Source organism: Buteo buteo, chromosome 3 (genome assembly GCF_964188355.1).
Source record: "Buteo buteo chromosome 3, bButBut1.hap1.1, whole genome shotgun sequence".
In the NCBI taxonomy this organism is placed as follows: domain Eukaryota; kingdom Metazoa; phylum Chordata; class Aves; order Accipitriformes; family Accipitridae; genus Buteo; species Buteo buteo.
In genome coordinates, this window is record NC_134173.1 from 31,931,118 (window position 1) to 31,947,327 (window position 16,210).

General features: G+C 45.9%; 1 protein-coding gene across 3 annotated transcripts in view; it reads left to right on the forward strand.

The window, feature by feature from the left end:
- Positions 1-5,844: 5,844 nt before the first annotated feature.
- Positions 5,845-16,210, forward strand: part of DTNA (dystrobrevin alpha) — a 231,552-nt gene continuing 221,186 nt past the window's right edge. For all 3 annotated transcript variants that reach the window (XM_075023237.1, XM_075023235.1, XM_075023236.1), the window contains exon 1: positions 5,845-6,087. The gene's annotated coding sequence lies outside the window, so the exon portion shown is untranslated. The remainder of the gene's footprint in view (positions 6,088-16,210) is intronic.

A 16,210-nucleotide genomic window follows, 5' to 3' on the forward strand; every position in this document is an offset into this window, starting at 1 on the left:
TTCAGCTTCTCATGCCCAGCCAGCAAGAAGGCTGGAGGGGCACAAGAAGTTGGGAGGGGACACAGCCAGGGCAGCTGACCCAAAGTGGCCAAAGGGATATTCCATACCATGTGATGTCATGCCCAGTATATAAACTGGGGAGAGTGGGGCTGAGGGTGCAGATCGCTGCTTGGGAACTAACTGGACATCGGTCAGCAAGTGGTGAGCAATGGCATTGTGCATCACTTGTTTTGTATATTCCAATTCTTTTATTATTATGTCATTTTAGTATTGTTATTACTATCATTATTATTTTCTTCCTTTCTGTCCTATTCAACTGTTCTTATCTCGACCCATGAGTTTCACCTTTTTTTTTTCAATTCTCTCCCCCATCCCACTGGGTGGGGGGGAGTGAGCGAGCAGCTGCGTGGTGCTTAGTTGCTGGCTGGGGTTAAACCACGGCAGTTAAAGCTTTTGCATTTGCAAGATGTAAAGCACAACAGCACAGTAATACACCATACACTACATTAATGCAAATAACAGTCATAAACTTGCATACGTTGGCTGACAATAACTATTTAGCACAATGTTTTCGCTCTCTCAAAAGATGACTGCCACTGCTAGAGTGTATTATTTATTGAAGATAAAAACTAAAAGGGAATTAAATCTTTTACTGTTTTAACTGGTGACCTTTACAGTTTCATCCTCAGACAACCCAAAATCCAATTGTTTGAAAGAATATCATTTGGTGAAAAATCACTCTGCTTCATCACAGCCTCCCGCAGTATGCATTTGTCCATCTTTCTCTCTAAAACAGTTGTGCTCCTTTCACATTCCCTTCAAGCCCATTATTTTCTCTGGTAGACAGGCTGGACTTGTACGGAGAGGGTGGGAGGCCATAGGAGCTCGGCTGAGAAGCAGTCACACAATGGCAGGATGAAACCAAGGGAAGGCAGATGTCTCCTGGTTTCACCAGTTACGAGTAATGGTTAGTAACACTCACTGCTAAAAAGGTTTTAAACTCTTGGAGCAGAGTAAGCAATACTCTCAGAAGGTGCTTTAGAAGTGTTAGATGTGAAGAGTCCCCTCATTTTGCGAGGAAATAAACATCTGTTGCAATGTATTTCTGGTGTAGGGTGACCTCTCTGGGACTGCTATTGTATTCTGAATAAAACTCATGCAGCTACCACAAAGGTACTAATTTAGTAACAGACTTAATCACAATTCTAACTTCCAGGTCATTAAGAAAGCCCAGAGTTACACATCTAATCTGGTACTAAACAGTTGACACCGTTTCCTTCTTCTGAGGAGCTAATAAATAAAATTATTAAAGAAAAAATTACAATAACACAGTGTACTAAGTCTTTTGTAGTTCTCTGCCAGCACACTACCCACTAAAATCTTTTATGTCTGTATAGCAGAAATCCTGTTTCTTTCTGTGACATCTCAGTGTTAAGTGCTGCATTTTTCCAGAGTGAAGTATGGACTTTATTCTCTGTCTTGTAATGAGTCAAGGAAACCACTAACATACAGTGTCAGTATTTTTACTATCATCTGTATTCTGGCATTTCCAACAAGTTAAAGATCATAGTAATGATCATGTACCCAGAAGTCCAGTTTGGATAATGTACCCAAATGGAACAAATTCAGTTTATTATTTGATTTCACGGGCACTTAATCATACAAAACGATGCCTAGTTGGCACAGTGATAGATAAACTAGGGAAAGATTAGATTTGTTAATGGTGACATCAAGATCAGCACTGTCTAGTGTGATTCCTGCTCTCCTCACACTCTCTTAGGAGGCGTGATCTTCTCTCATTCTTCAGCAACCAGCAACGGTGGGGATGTCAAATTAGGAACCCCAGAAGCTGACACCAAATGGTGGGAGGGCTGCTTGGTCAAAATGTGTCATTATCATGTCTGTCATCTTCATTGTTAGAGAGCCATTTACGTTACCCAAGTGGAAATGGGCTATGCATGGAAAACTTGAGAGGACTGTTACAGAGCTCATAGTTTTTAATGTTATTAAATGTAAAGTATAGGAAAGCCAGTAAAGGGTTTGTCAACTGCTGGCTGGAAAGAAGAGCTGGTCAATGTGCGATAGGACAGCTTGCTTAGAAGGTGCGACAGAAAGAAGGGTCAGGAGTGCAGGAACTACCTTGAACTTCAAACAAAACCGCAGGTGGCCACACCTGAGACACCTCCCTTGTGCTGGAAGGGAACAAGCCAACCCACACAGTATAGGTGCAAATTAGACTCCTGGTTTTTTATGGATGAGACATCTTAAAAACTCAAGGTGAAAGATAATAGGGCAGCTAAGGAAGAAACTGTTGTTAAGTTTGCCCTAGAATTACATTTTAAGTTTAAATGACTCCCCATCATTCTCATTCTCCAGCCTTGTAATTAGGAACTTGACCTTACGCCTGGCTGGAATGAACCTTTAATTTGATTAATGTTTGCACTTGAGTAGTGTTGATGACAAGCCCAGGTGAAGCTAACAGACTTCAGAGTATTTTCTATCTTGTGAGATAATTCAAATGCATCTACATACAGGGGCATGGAGAGGCAGCTTCTGGAGGAACTGCTCCCCAAGATATGTATAAAGGATCAGCCAATGGAGTGTGTTGCTTTGCAGGTACAAGAATTAATGAGGGGACAAGAGTTTTCAGGTCTTTGATTGCAGAAAGAAGCCTGCTCTGGTAGACACAGGCCAATGCCCCTCCTGCAAGCTACAGATGTCTGAAGTAAATCTCACAGTCACAGGCAACACTCAGACTGCCCCGTAACAATTCTGCAATTCTGCACTTGAATTCGTACCATCAGCATCTCCATGAGACTCGCTGAAAAGCAGGATTTTCACTTAGCAGAGGCTTCCACTGTTAGTTTGGTTTTCATTTAGTTTTCATCCATTTCAAGCAAACCCAACACACACATTGTTTTCCTGCAAACTGGACATTTGAGGAAAACTTCACTTAGAATACGCTGATGTACGGTGCACCCTCAACAAAATAACCTTCCTGATGTGGCAGCAGCTCTGGCAGGTGGGCACCCTTGTCTGTCCCAAGACTGCTAACAACACCTAGAGCAGCATAAAGCCCTGACGTCCTGTTCCTGTGGTGCTCTGGCAGGAATCAAAGCACTTTTCTATGGGAATTCTGCCTTCTATGTGACGACAGTTTGTTGAAAAGCAGCCTGCTAACTCTGGTCTCAGTCCCCCTTGAAAACATTACCTCTCCTGCCATGCAAAGACCATCACAGCCAGGTCTGTGACCCACAGACTGGGGAGTCCCTTGGCCACTTAGCCTTGGAAGGGCATGTTCTAGAGAATAAAAGATTAGGGTTTATCATGTCGAAACTGCCTATAAGTGCAAATAATTTAGTGCCCTGTTAAAACAGTGATGAATTTAGGCCATAATGTCAAGAAAGGAAGCAAGCAACACTCCCTGTCAAAGCCTCAGAAGCTATAATTTATAGGAGCCGTCCCTGTTAGCAGCCCAGAGAGCTATGAACATCCTCAGCCCCATTAACGTCCTAACTGGATCCCTACTTAGCATCATCTCTTGGCATATTCTCTTGCAAGCTGGAAACAGATTTTAAGGACAGGTTCTGCTGTGGTCTGATCTCTTTTATGTTACTCTTCCCTTTCAGTACTGTTACTGTCACTTAAATGTCCCTCTTTAAACGCAATCTTCCCTTACTTCATCATTGCAGTGACAGAATCCCTTGTTGCATGCTCACACATTTCATCCTCTGCGACGCTGCCTTTCCCCCATGTTTTTCTACTATACTCTGGTGATCATAATCAACTTCCATAACTGGTATAATCTGCAGACACACAGATTTCCCTGCGGGCTTCCCATCACCCACCTCACCTAATTTCAAGCTCCCATTTCAACCTCCCTGTCCCCCACAACCTCACACCTTACTTCAGGTGTTTTGTCACCTCTTAAGCGCTCCATCCCTCCCGCATTTCTGGTCCATCTTACCAAGCCAGAGGGTACCATCAGGCCACTCTCTGTGGTATCTACTATGCCTGAATCGCATTCTCATCCTCTTCTCACCTCTGTTTCCCACTGCTTCAGCAGGGCGAGGAGGCCGGTAACTGCAAAGTGGTGTAACAGGGCATCGGTGCGAGGATCCAGCCTTGCCTGTGCAATGCCTTTCTCCTGTGCTCAACCCCTCAGACTGCTTTTTAGATGAGGATTATTAGATTCGAAAATACTTGCATGCAGTTGGATAGTGTAATGCCCTGGCTACCTAACAAGGCACACTTGAGCCTCCAGCATGATCAAACCTCCCCCCTTTTCACTTTTCTGCTTCTTTTCCCCAGTCAGAGCTGGGGTCTCCTCACGTTGTTTTCAGATTAGTCAAAGCATCAGTCACGACACAGGACCGATGCAGCAGCACCCCAAAAGCCTTGAGCCCTCCTGACACCATGTGATGAGCAGGATCCGGACCCTTAAGTGTCATCCCAGCTCAAGGTTAAGTATTGTGGCTGAATGGTTACACATACTGTTAATTGTTTTCATAAGTGGATGGGAAAATTCACGAAAGCTGAAGAGAAAAACACCCACTCAACTTCCAAATTGTGTTGTGTGAAAGAAAGACTGTGCATTGCATTTCCAATGCAAAAAAAAGGTCTCCTTATTTTCAGGTAATACGTGATGGATGAAACAAAACATGAGGCTGCTTCTCCAAAACGTGCTGAATTTTCTTCTCGGGTACCCGCGCGTTAAGCCTACGTGGTTAATCCCCACGGTTGATCTGACCAGAGCTGGGAAAAAAGCGGGTCACAGAACTTTGGCACTAGCGACAATTCAATTCCTTCACCAGACCTAAACGTGCTGATTTTGAGAGCCGCAGGATCAGCAGAAGCTTTTGTTGCTCGTCCCTTCCCATAGCCGGGCTACCTCCTGCGCTCCCCCCCCCGCCCCCGCTCCCCTCTGCTCTTCAGCAGCGAGCCGTCTTACAGCCCGGCACGTACGCGGCCCCTCACGCCCGCAGAATCCAGCCCCCGAGGAAAGGCTTTAACGGGGGCGTAAATAACAATGTTCTTTCCCCAATACGTCACCGCGCCCTATGTGGCGGTGCGAAAGTTGCGGTCACCTCTGCGCCCCGCCGCTTAGGCGCCGGGCTGGCGAGGACCGGCCGTGCCGGGGGGGCTTCCCGCGCGTACGGAAGGCGGCTGGCCGGACCACCGCCCGCCTTTAGGACGCTTTCTCCCACCCCGAGCGCCCACGCCGCGCCCCGCGGCTGCGGCACGGACGGAGCGATCGCCCCCCGCACCGGCCGCGGCACTCCCCCCCCCCCCTCCACCCGGGAGAACCGCGTTTCGCAGCGTGCGGGTTTCTCAGCGCCAGAGGTTTCACACGTGTCGGTGCCCCCCGCCCGCCCCCGGGGAGACCCGCCGCCGCCGCCCCGCCCCGCTCCGGCAGAAGAGGATGACATCATCCCTCCCGCCCGCCGCTCCTCTGGCCCGCCCGCCACCCCGGGAGGGCGGGAGGGGGGGGGGGTCGCGCCCGCATCCCCCCCCCCAGAGCCGCGCCCCACCGGGGGGCTCGGGGCGGGGCGGAGGGGGGCTGCCGCCCCGCGGCCCCCGCCCGCCGCCTGGCCTCGCCCCTGCCTCACACCCCACTACGTCATCCCTCCCGCCCGCCGCCGCCCCCCCCGCCCCCGCGCGCGCGGCGGTGCTGGCGGGGAAGCGCCCCCCGAGGGGAGCGCGGGAGCCGGGCAACGGCTTCGCGGCGGCTTCAGCCACGGCAAAGCGCCGGCGCAGAAGCTTCGCGCCGGCGCGGTGGGGCGGGCGCGCATGCGCAGCGCGAAGGGGGGGCGGGCGCGGCGGGCGGGCGGCGGGGCAGCTCCTGCGCTGACACCTGCAGCATGTGCCAGGAGCTGCAGCGGCAGCGGCCGCCTCTGCCTCTGCGCGGCGCGGCCGCCCCGCTCCGGCGCCGTGCGCGGCGGCGGCGGCGGTGGTGGCGGCGCCGGCGGAGGAGGAGGAGGAGGAGGAGGAACAACAACGACGACTCCCGCTCCCGGCGTCCCTCCTGCCTGGCACCGTGTGCCGGCGGGTGCACGGTGACCTTACGGAGCGTGCATTACCTCACAGGTAAATATCAGCTGATCCGCCCCGGCGGCGGGAGCAGGCGGCGGCGGCGGCGGCGGCGGGAGCTCACAGAGCCTTCCTGAGGTAGCGATCCCGGCCGGGGCAGCGGGTGCGTGGTGCCGGGCGGGGGGCGCCGCCTGTTGCCCTTTACCTGTGTGGGGCAGCGGGCGGGGGGCACCCGGGGTTCCCCCCCTTCAGCGCCGCGGGGGAGCTGGGTCCCGGGGGGGGGGTCGGGGGGGAAGGCGGGCGGGGGGGGGCCGGGCCGGCGGCCGCCGGCCCGGCCCCCCCCCGCCCGCCTTCCCCCCCGACCCCCCCACCCCCTCCGCCGTGGCCGCCCCCCGGTGGGGTCGTCCCGCGCTGCCGCTTGTCCTCAGGGCGGGTTCCTGAGGCGCTCCGTGTCCTGGCAGGTGTGGGTGAGCGCGCACAGGCGTGTGACAGGGGCGGGCTATCTCCCAGCGACCCACCCAGCCGCTCCGTGCAGCAGGTCCGTGGGTCCTTCGGCACAAAGAAGGGGACTCGGTGGGTTCCCGGCTGTCCCTGCTCGGCTGCTGTCACGTCTTGCAGCCGGCCGAGGGAAAAGGGACGGAAGGACGGCGCCCCCCCTAACGCAGCAGCGCCGCCTTTACCTGTGCGTTGGCCGAGTCGTTGGCAAAGTTTGGTAATTGGCGGTGAAAATCTTAGTCATCGCGGCCAAACTAGCTTGTACTACGCTCCCGTGCTGAAGAGTGGCTACCACCTAAAATTAAATGTTGCTGGCGACTGCGGTGGTTAGCTGAATCTGGTACTGATTCACGGGATCCGCTTCCCAGCATGGGCGATGTTTTAGGTAGTACTTTAAACGTTGGTGGAAATCAACGTTGTCTGATAATCCTTGACAGTAACTGGTAACCCAGAAGATGTCAAAATGAGAGGTTCCCCAAGGAAGAAGCAGTATTGCAAACTTGGTGCTTGTAGACATTCAATATATTGTGTCACGTTCAAAGTTTTGTAACTTAGTGTTCACTTCTGAACACTGTACCTCTGCTCTTCCCCTTGTTGTTGGGCTATAAAAGTAGTTTAATAACAATGGGGGGTAAAGGCACAGATTCTGCCGTTTAACCCTACCACAGCTATGGAGCTGTTTCCGTAACTTTTACCTGAACGTCAGGTTGTCTCTCACACCTATGAACGCGCACACAACCGGACATCTATTCGCTAATAAAATGATGGCAACTAGAGAGTAGCGAGTGCTAGATTTTTAAGGCATGCTGGTTTCTGATTGTCAAAGGGTAAGTGAGCATGAGAGATAAAAGCCAATGCCATGTCTATTTTAAGTTCATGTCTTTATATTGCTCCTCAAAAGAGAACGATCCTACTGACACATTTTTGGGTTTCACCCTCCTGTTGCAGTCACCAGTCAAATTCCTGTATTTATTCAAAGTTGGTATTTAATGCACTAGATGTCTTTGTGGTTTTATGTGGATTTTTTTTTCTTTATCACAAGACAAAGTTAAAATTCAAAGAACTGCATGCCTAAAAATAAATCTTTCCTTCCTATAAAAAGTCACACATAAAATATCAGCTCCTGACTTGACCTCTCCATGAGATACAACTGTAATCAGAATGAGGTGCTGTAGTCTTGCAGTGGTAGTACTAATACAAAATTATATATGTGTGCACACTGTGATCGCAGGCAGGTGGATAATTAATGCATCTAATACTCAGTATATGTGGCTCCTCAATGGTGTGTAATCATTTCCACAAGCAGTTTTCGGTGTGTAACTGGTTGTGTGCACTGACGCCCAGGATGGTGAAAACCGTGCAGGCTCAACCATGGCAGATTCAGCTCTCTCTGGGAAGTACCTCAGGACCCAACCCTGAAAACAAATGTGTGGTTGTGATCTCTGCGTGCCAGGCTAACCTACTGATCCAACAATGAAAAACCAGAAAAAAACCCTGCAAAGTGCATTATGGTAAGCTGCTGGATGGCAATCTGTTAAGGTTTAGAGGAAGGTGAAGGATGGATTTTTTTTGTTGTTGTTTGGCTTTTGAAGATTTAGTCCTTTATTAATGATTTCCTTGATTTCTACAGTTGTATGCTGTCAGAGACTGTAGAATAGATTATCTCCTCCTATCCATTTTGCCCAGTGTAAGTCTATTCAGAATTGCCTATAAGGGTCAGCACTGATCTGTCTAACTTCCATGCCAGGCAAATCAGATGTAATTGCACTGAAATCAATGAATATGTACTGACATGAAACTGTGAGAAGAAAATCGGCCTCATGGTGTTTTATATTTATATAGCTGAAAGCCAAAAATAGCTGTCATAAACACAGCGTGTCCTTTGAGAAGGAATAGTCAATGCCTATCTTAGAGTTGTCCAAAAAGTTTCTTTCTTCTCTTTCGGCAGCTTTGGGTTAGGAAAGTGAAGGCAGCAATCCTGGAATGAGAACTATTCTGGAGAAACTTTTTGTTCCAGTGACTAATCTCCTTCTCCTTAATTCTGTGCTGTTGATCTCAGCTTGCACGTATTCACACTGTTAACATTTGTCAAGGACTGTTTATTCTTAAACAGGGTTCCTTAAGTGTGTTGCCAGGTGTCACAGGGTTAATTCTAATGACTGTGTTTTAAACTGCTGCTCTTCACATTAATTATATATGTTCCTATCTCTAGGCATAACAGCAAAATCTAAGTGGTATGGAATGTTACATTCCAATTAGTTTTGCCGTGCAAATGAGGGTTATAGTTGATGGGTAAGTCTGACATGTACTGCATGACTTGTCATGTTTTTCCTGGAGAGAGGGGAGTCTTGGGACTGAGTCACCATGGAAGAACATGGAGCCCCGTAGGCACAAAACTGGTGCAATGGAGTGATGAGTCAGACCTCTTATCTTTAAATTTGGTATTATGTGGTATTCACCCACGGGGTGCATTGCACTCATTGTGCACCTAGGCAAGTAACTAGCAGGCAGAAAACTCACATAATCAGTCCTGTGACTCTGGGATGCCTTTTCTTTGCAGAGTTGGTCCTGCTTCTATTGAAATGAAAGGCTGTTCGTTAGGATCACGTGGGAAATCACAGCGTATTAACTTGCCGAGCAAATTGAGTCTGCCTGGCCATGCACGTTCATTTCTTGCATTGTTTCAAATCCAGTAGTAATATGACCTAATGCTTACATTTTCACTTTCTGCGTTGTAGATTTGTACCAGCTTTTTCAGACTTCTGAGACTGGATAATGAGTAGAGTTGTAAAAGCAGCTTTGCATCTTCACAGGCCCCAATATTTGTCTACGCCAAATGACTTTTATGAGAGTTGCTGTGGAATGACAGTGTTGTTTCTGATTCCAGAGGAAGCTGATGTTACTGCTAAGCTAAGGAAAATAATTGAAATTTCTCAGAGGTGGTAGCCTCAGAAATATGTTAAACAGTGAGAATGAAGATGGCTCACTCAGCTGTTTTCAGAAACAAAACAAAGCCTTACATCAGAGATGTCTTCACTTAGACACTGAACTTCCTTGAATAGTGATCATTAATAACACCATCTTCTCAAGCTAACGGAGCATGAAAGTTCCTTGATTTATAATAATTTGGGAGCAGATGCTCGAAATTCTGTCCACTTACACAAACAGCACAAGAATGACACTTTTGCTGAAAACAGGGAGGGGTGCTGGGGGGCCAAATGTGTAGGGGGGCAATCGGAATAGCCTGGAAGAGTGTAATGCAATGGCTGTCCCTCCTACTTCATTACAAAAGCTACTAGAGAGACTGTGTTTGGAAAAAAATGCATGAGGTTTTCATCTGAAATTTGTAGCAGAACATTATTGATCTGTATATTTTTACATCTCATGAACGTATCCAGTCACCATTTTGTGATCACCACAGATGTTAGCACTGGTTTTGGGGTGGGGTGTGTGTGTGTTAATGGTCTTGCAAAAAAAGCTTCTGTCTTCTCACGTAGCCTTAAGTTGGGAAACTATTGCAATAAAGATATATCGGAAAACATGCAGGAAAGATGTGCCAATTTAGATCTAAATCATACCAATTCCAATTAAAGTGTAAATGCTTTTTTTGTCTTTAAGATATCAGATATACCTATTGTAGTCTCTAGCTGTATAGATATCTAGAATGTCACATGTGCAGAAATGAACGCAGGGAGCAGAGGGTTTAGTAGTCTCAGCAACTGAGATGAAATGCAAAGCCACTTGCACAAACTTGGAAACTTCTGTGGCCTTTGTGTCCTGATGTGGAGATCAAAAAATGTGAGACTAGTTGTGCTGATGAAGAAAGTGATACCAGAACTGGAAATCTCCAGAGAAACCCATCTCAACTCTAGAGAGATAGAGATCTAAGAAAAGCTTCCAAATACCTCTTGTTTGGGTTTAGTTAGTGTAGAATCGGAACATCATGAAGTCTCAAGGTGCTATCATGCCCCCTGGAAATCAATAGCATTTTGCTGTTGACCTCAGCAGAGCCAGGGTTTTGCCCCACTACTTAAGATAGCCAGGACTGAAATGTATGGGCTAAATCCTTCTCTCATTTATAATGACAAAAATCCAGCCCTGGTGTATTTTCTTCCTCACAGTGAAGAGAAAAGGGATTGCAACAGTACTACCTATCCATGGCATAGCTACAACTCCTGCTAGGGAATATAATTATTTTATGTTGTTCCTGTGTGCTGTTCAAAACTCTGCCATTAACTGTGTGATGTCATTGTCTCCTCCTGTATCCACTACGTTTATACTGATTATATGAGAAGTACCACTGACAGTTCACATACCTGTGTGTATGCCACAAGGACCCAGAGGGAAATCCTGTATCTTTTATTGTGCAGAGGCTGCATTTGTATAAGGATGCTCTGTGTAGCCAGAATAGCCTGTAAAGGGAAATACAGAGATTTTTATAATTGTTCAAAAGAGATTACAACTTAACAGAATTCCATCCTATAATGTACAAAGTACAAAAATAAAGGCTCTTTTCAGTTAAATCCTCTACCAGATTGATGCCAAGAAGCAATGCAGTATCTCAAATGATTTGGACTTTTTTAATCTTCTTAGCTAGAAGAGATGTCAGAAGAGCCAGGGGTGGAGAGCTACAAAAATGAAGTAGAAGATTCATGTGGAATTTCCTCATGTAGTGGTCTGGATGCCTCTGCTTATTTTGCTTAAAATGAAATTCAGACTTCAGAAGCATACTTCATTTTCTTTTCTCTTGGTGCTGACAAGCTCTGCCTGGGCTTTGTTGTCTAAAGAGGTAACAGCAATTAAAATGTGATGTGACAGCGACTTCTATAAACTGTTTTGTGATGTAAGAATCATAACGTAAGATTTTTCTGACATGATGAAAATTAACAGGGGAACGGAAATCTTTCAGTGTTATCAGCGGCTTTTCAAAAGTTCAGCCGGAACTTATTCCTGGTTGCAGATTCCTCACAGGGCGGGTGTAAGCTGAGGCCTGTTTAACTGGTAAAACTCCTCCACAATGAAGTTTGACCACGTTAGTTTAAATAAAAGCCTGATATATTTTTGCCCTTTGGCTTTCCAGGGGAAGAGAGGAGCTGCTGATTTAGTGCCAAAATTTGCTTGTCATTCTTATGGGTGAATGGATCCGTTGAACAGTGAGACCATGTTGAACTGTTCATCTTGGTTTGTGCAGGAAGGTGGGACTATGTTTGCACCACGCTTGACACCAGGCAGGATGGGTGAGCTGGCTCCATGCAGGAGGAAGAGCCACATGAGTGGTCCCAAAGCAGCCTCCTAGTGGCTGGGTCCACAGGGGACTGGAGAAAAAGAAAAGTAGAAGATGACGCAATGTTTCCTGGAATGTGACTATTACCATTAAAAGATTAAAACCCCAAAGTAAACCACAACCCACCTCTGTCTTCAAGTGATGAAGGTGAAACAGTGCAAGGAGAAGAGGAAATATCAGCTTTAATCAGAAATGTAAGAGAGAACAGTGTGAGCAACATGGTGGGACAATCTTTCTGGAAGGATCTGAGCTGGTTTGATGACCTGATGCATGTTGTTCTGATCTTCACCCTGGTTCGTGGGCAAATACAGTTCCTCACCAAGTCTGTACATGAGTGAAAGGAACTGCCTTTTGCAGGCCATTTGTATATGCCCTTATGCCTTGCAGAATAGCCCTGTGTAGTGGCTATTTACGTCTATTGAGTTTTCTCACAATTGTGCTGTTGTACTTGGTTGGTGCCAGAGTTAAAGTTAAATGATGGTTTGGCCTGTGCTGAGCCACAGAAGCATTGTCCATGGTAATCACCACCACAAAGTAGGTCTTGATCACAGGCTGAAGTACCAGTCAGCTTTCCTCTTTTCTTTCCTCTTTGAAATCTTCTTTGCTTTGGCATGCCTGTCAATGAGCGTGGTCATGTGGTGTGCAACACAAACTTGAGTTGCGCTGGGAGGCTTGCCTCCCTGGAGAAAGAAGGGCTCTTGGCTGCCCACCAAAGCCCATCACGGCTTGACAGTTATGCTTTAGTGAAATGGACCGACCAACTTCTTGGTGGGCAGAATGCCAGCCTAACAGATGGGCCTGAATGTGGGCAGCCAGCAAAGCATATACATACGTGTAGATGTAGATAATTGTATGTATGGGTATAATAAATAGGGATCTTTGCAATTTGAAAAAAGTTGCCAAAGCAAAAGGCTGAGTACTAAAGTGAGGAGCCTGAAGAGAGACTTCTTTTGGAGAGGGGGCATGTCAGAGTGCTCAGAGGAAGGATCTGTTCTTTCCTTGTTGCTCTCTGCTTGCATTTTTGCAGATTATATAATAAACAAAGGAGGCTATTTAGTCTTTTGAATCCAGGCACTCTTGTTACTACAACTGGGAATGTGGAAAATGACACTTTACTGCAATGAATACCCTTACAAACCGCTTGAAGCTTGCTACCAGCTCATATTCTACCAACACATTTACTAGTACAGCTTGAGATCAGTGGAAATCTGTGCATGCCACGCTTTTTGTTTTGAATTATGTTTTGAAGTATGAAATACTTCACTGAGCAAGAGTTGCATGGAAATCAGTTACCAGTACAGAACATAACAAAACTTTCTCTATGGGTCGTAGCTTCCAAAATCTTTGTGTGTAGTTAGCTAGTGAGTAAATGCTAAACCCCTTCCATGGATGGCAGTCAGGTAACATGCATGCAGGCCATATGATAATTGATAATTAAACACTCGTAAGTCTTTTGAAGACCCAACATTAGTTGCATCTCTACAGAAGGAACACAGAAAAGCTAGGTGACTTGAACTTGTCTACAGATGGATTTGATTGCAGAAGCCTATTTCCTTTGAGCCCATTTCCCTAATTTTATCAATATGGTGCTGGAGAATTGCCTGGCCTTGCTGTCTCAGGGCACACAGGTATCTTCACTGAAGGTCCAGCTCTCCTTACTAGGAGAGAGTACTAGTAGATTGCAGGATGAATAGCATCGCATACCCACCTGGAAATTGCCTCGGGCTCTTCTTAAAATTCTGGAAGGTCTGTGGACACAGTTTTCCTTTACCTGATAGGGTAAACCAGGGATCTATGATTTTTGGAAAAATCTGTAATGAGCTCTGGGTACCCTCAGTATAAAAGCAGAGATTCAGCTTTGTGTCTCTAGGATCCTTAAGTTAGATTAGCAGGAATTATTGGGATAAGAAAAATCTTTTCTCAAATCCTGGAAATAAATTATATTTACCAGATCTAATGTAATCCCTTTACGCTTTACCTGAAGATATGGCAGCTGTCTGTGTGACTCCCAAATCAAGTACTGCGGTCGCTGGCTTCTAAATGCACACAGTGCACAGAGAAATTTTGCAAGCCAGCATGTTAAATGTGCCAGAAGGCCTAGAGAGTGTGTTTTGACTTAAAGGATGGGACCAGGCTTTTGGTGGGGGCTGACCTACCTGGCTAGGCATCCAAAATGAGTACGATGAAAGGACTGTTTTGAAGAGGGGGAATAATGAGGTAATTTCTTAGGACCCAGATTTCAAAAGATGATGAAAAACTCCTGTAGGTTTCGGAAGCAAGTATTTGCTCTTGTTATGGAAATGATAACGGTATTTCTGGTGCATTCCGAATGTCAAATAGAAGGATGTGTTTTGGTCTGAGTATAATGTCTGACATGCACACGCTTTCATTAACTTTTTATTCTTCTTTTAGACTTTCAGATGTGTTTACCATGTGACTCTGCTCATTTTTTCCCTTCTTAAATAATAACCAGAACAAGCACTTTAATGGTTGTGTGTACTAGTTAATGGGAACTACAGAAATTCAAATCCCCTGTGTGGGAATTCTACAAGTTTTGACTCATTTAATCCCTGTTTCCTTAGCCCACATCTACCATTCCCCTTTGTGCAGGCTAGGGGGAACATAGCCCTTAAGTTTCAAGTGGTTTTTATCAGTTTTCTTATCATCTGCATTCAGCTGCTGCTGGCGGGACTATTAGAAAAACACAGGTGCAGTCCTCCAAAGGACTGGGAGAGGGCAAAGGGAAAGAAAACAGGATGCAGGAGGAGAGTTGTTAAAAGGGGAAAGTGGGATGGAGAAAAATGGTACGCAAAGGGAGAATGAAAACAATGCAAAAGGGAAGGGTAGAAAGAAAGAAGAAAGAAAAAAAGAACTGAAACTAGTAGAAAGGAAGGAGAGCAAGGAAAAGAGAAAAAAATATCCAGAGCATCAGATGAAAGGACTGTACTGTGTTAATGAAAATTAGTATGTGCTCCAGCTAAGCTCCTTTTCTCTTAATATGACAGAGCAGGACTCCTCTTGCACAGGCTTCTTTGGGAAAAGGGTCTCATTTGACCTTACAGGACTACTTACGTGAGGAACTCACATGAGATGATCTTTACGGGGTGAAGACCAATGTTAGCAGTAGCAGGGTCAAGCTGTATCTGTTTATGCCAACGGACAGGACACTGATTTCCTTTTTATTACTAAGTCTGCTGAGGTTGGAATATATTTGTCCTCAGTTAAGTCCTGGCACTGAAAAGAGGGAAGTAAGTCGCAGTATGTTTTAAGCCTGCAGACAGGCACATTGGAAGTTGAACAGCATCACACCGTGCTCTGTATAACCTTCTGCAGAGAAAGGTGATACATACTGTCAAATACTGTAATATTAGAGGTATTACTTTTGTAGTCCCTGTTTCTCTAGACAGACACAGAAGATTTAAAAGCAATCAGTGTTTGTGAACACTGTATCAGTCTACCCTAAGAGACACTTGGCTAATTTTTCCTTCCTGACCCCTATTTAATCTAGTCATATTAAGACAGAAATTGTTATAGACAACTGCATGAAACTTTTCTGCACAGAAAAGATACACAATAACTGTTGTACAAGATTAGTAACTTAAAATGCACCTACTTAGTACATTTCTCTGCACCAAGGATTAGCCAGTCATCCTTCTTAGGTAAAAGAATAGGTAGAATACCTTCATGTTTTGCTGAAGAGTATATTTCATTTGTCCCATTGCAATGCTCTTCTGTATTTCCACAGGGAATGCTACATTTCTGATATGCTAGGAGCCCCATATTGTCATTGCTATTTGCATTTACACTTAAATGTTACCTATCTCACTTTTAAAAACAAGCTAGCAGAAAGATAATTATTCCTGCACAATTTGTGGCTTTAATTTTTTTTTTCTTTCAACACATGAAAGCGTGTAGTAGGGCATTATAAAACTCTCTTGATTTGTTGTAGGCAGTCAGACTTTTGATGGTGTGCTTGACTATCAGAACAAACGACCACGACTTCTTTACCATAAGCTCTGTTCCAAATAATTAATGTAATGTTAGTGGGCTTAGTGAAGCAGCGGGCTATATTACAGTGACTGCAAAGCATGGAAACCTACTGTGTCTTTCTGTCATAAAAAGACACTGCCTATGCTGTAGATCCTATGAAGAATTTGTAGAGATACTTGAAAGGATAAAACACCGTATAAATTCCTAAAGTTCAAAGAGAAAATACCACTCAGGATAAAAAAGGGAGCTTAGCCCAGCAGCAGCTTAACCATATATGACAGATCTAGTGCTAAGTCCTGCGCCATCAATGCAAATGCCTCTGGAGTTCACCAAGTAGCCAGATGGAAGGACTAGAAGAAAGGCTTTGAGGATACTGACCTTGGGGGGGCAGAGAGAAAAGGCACACACTTC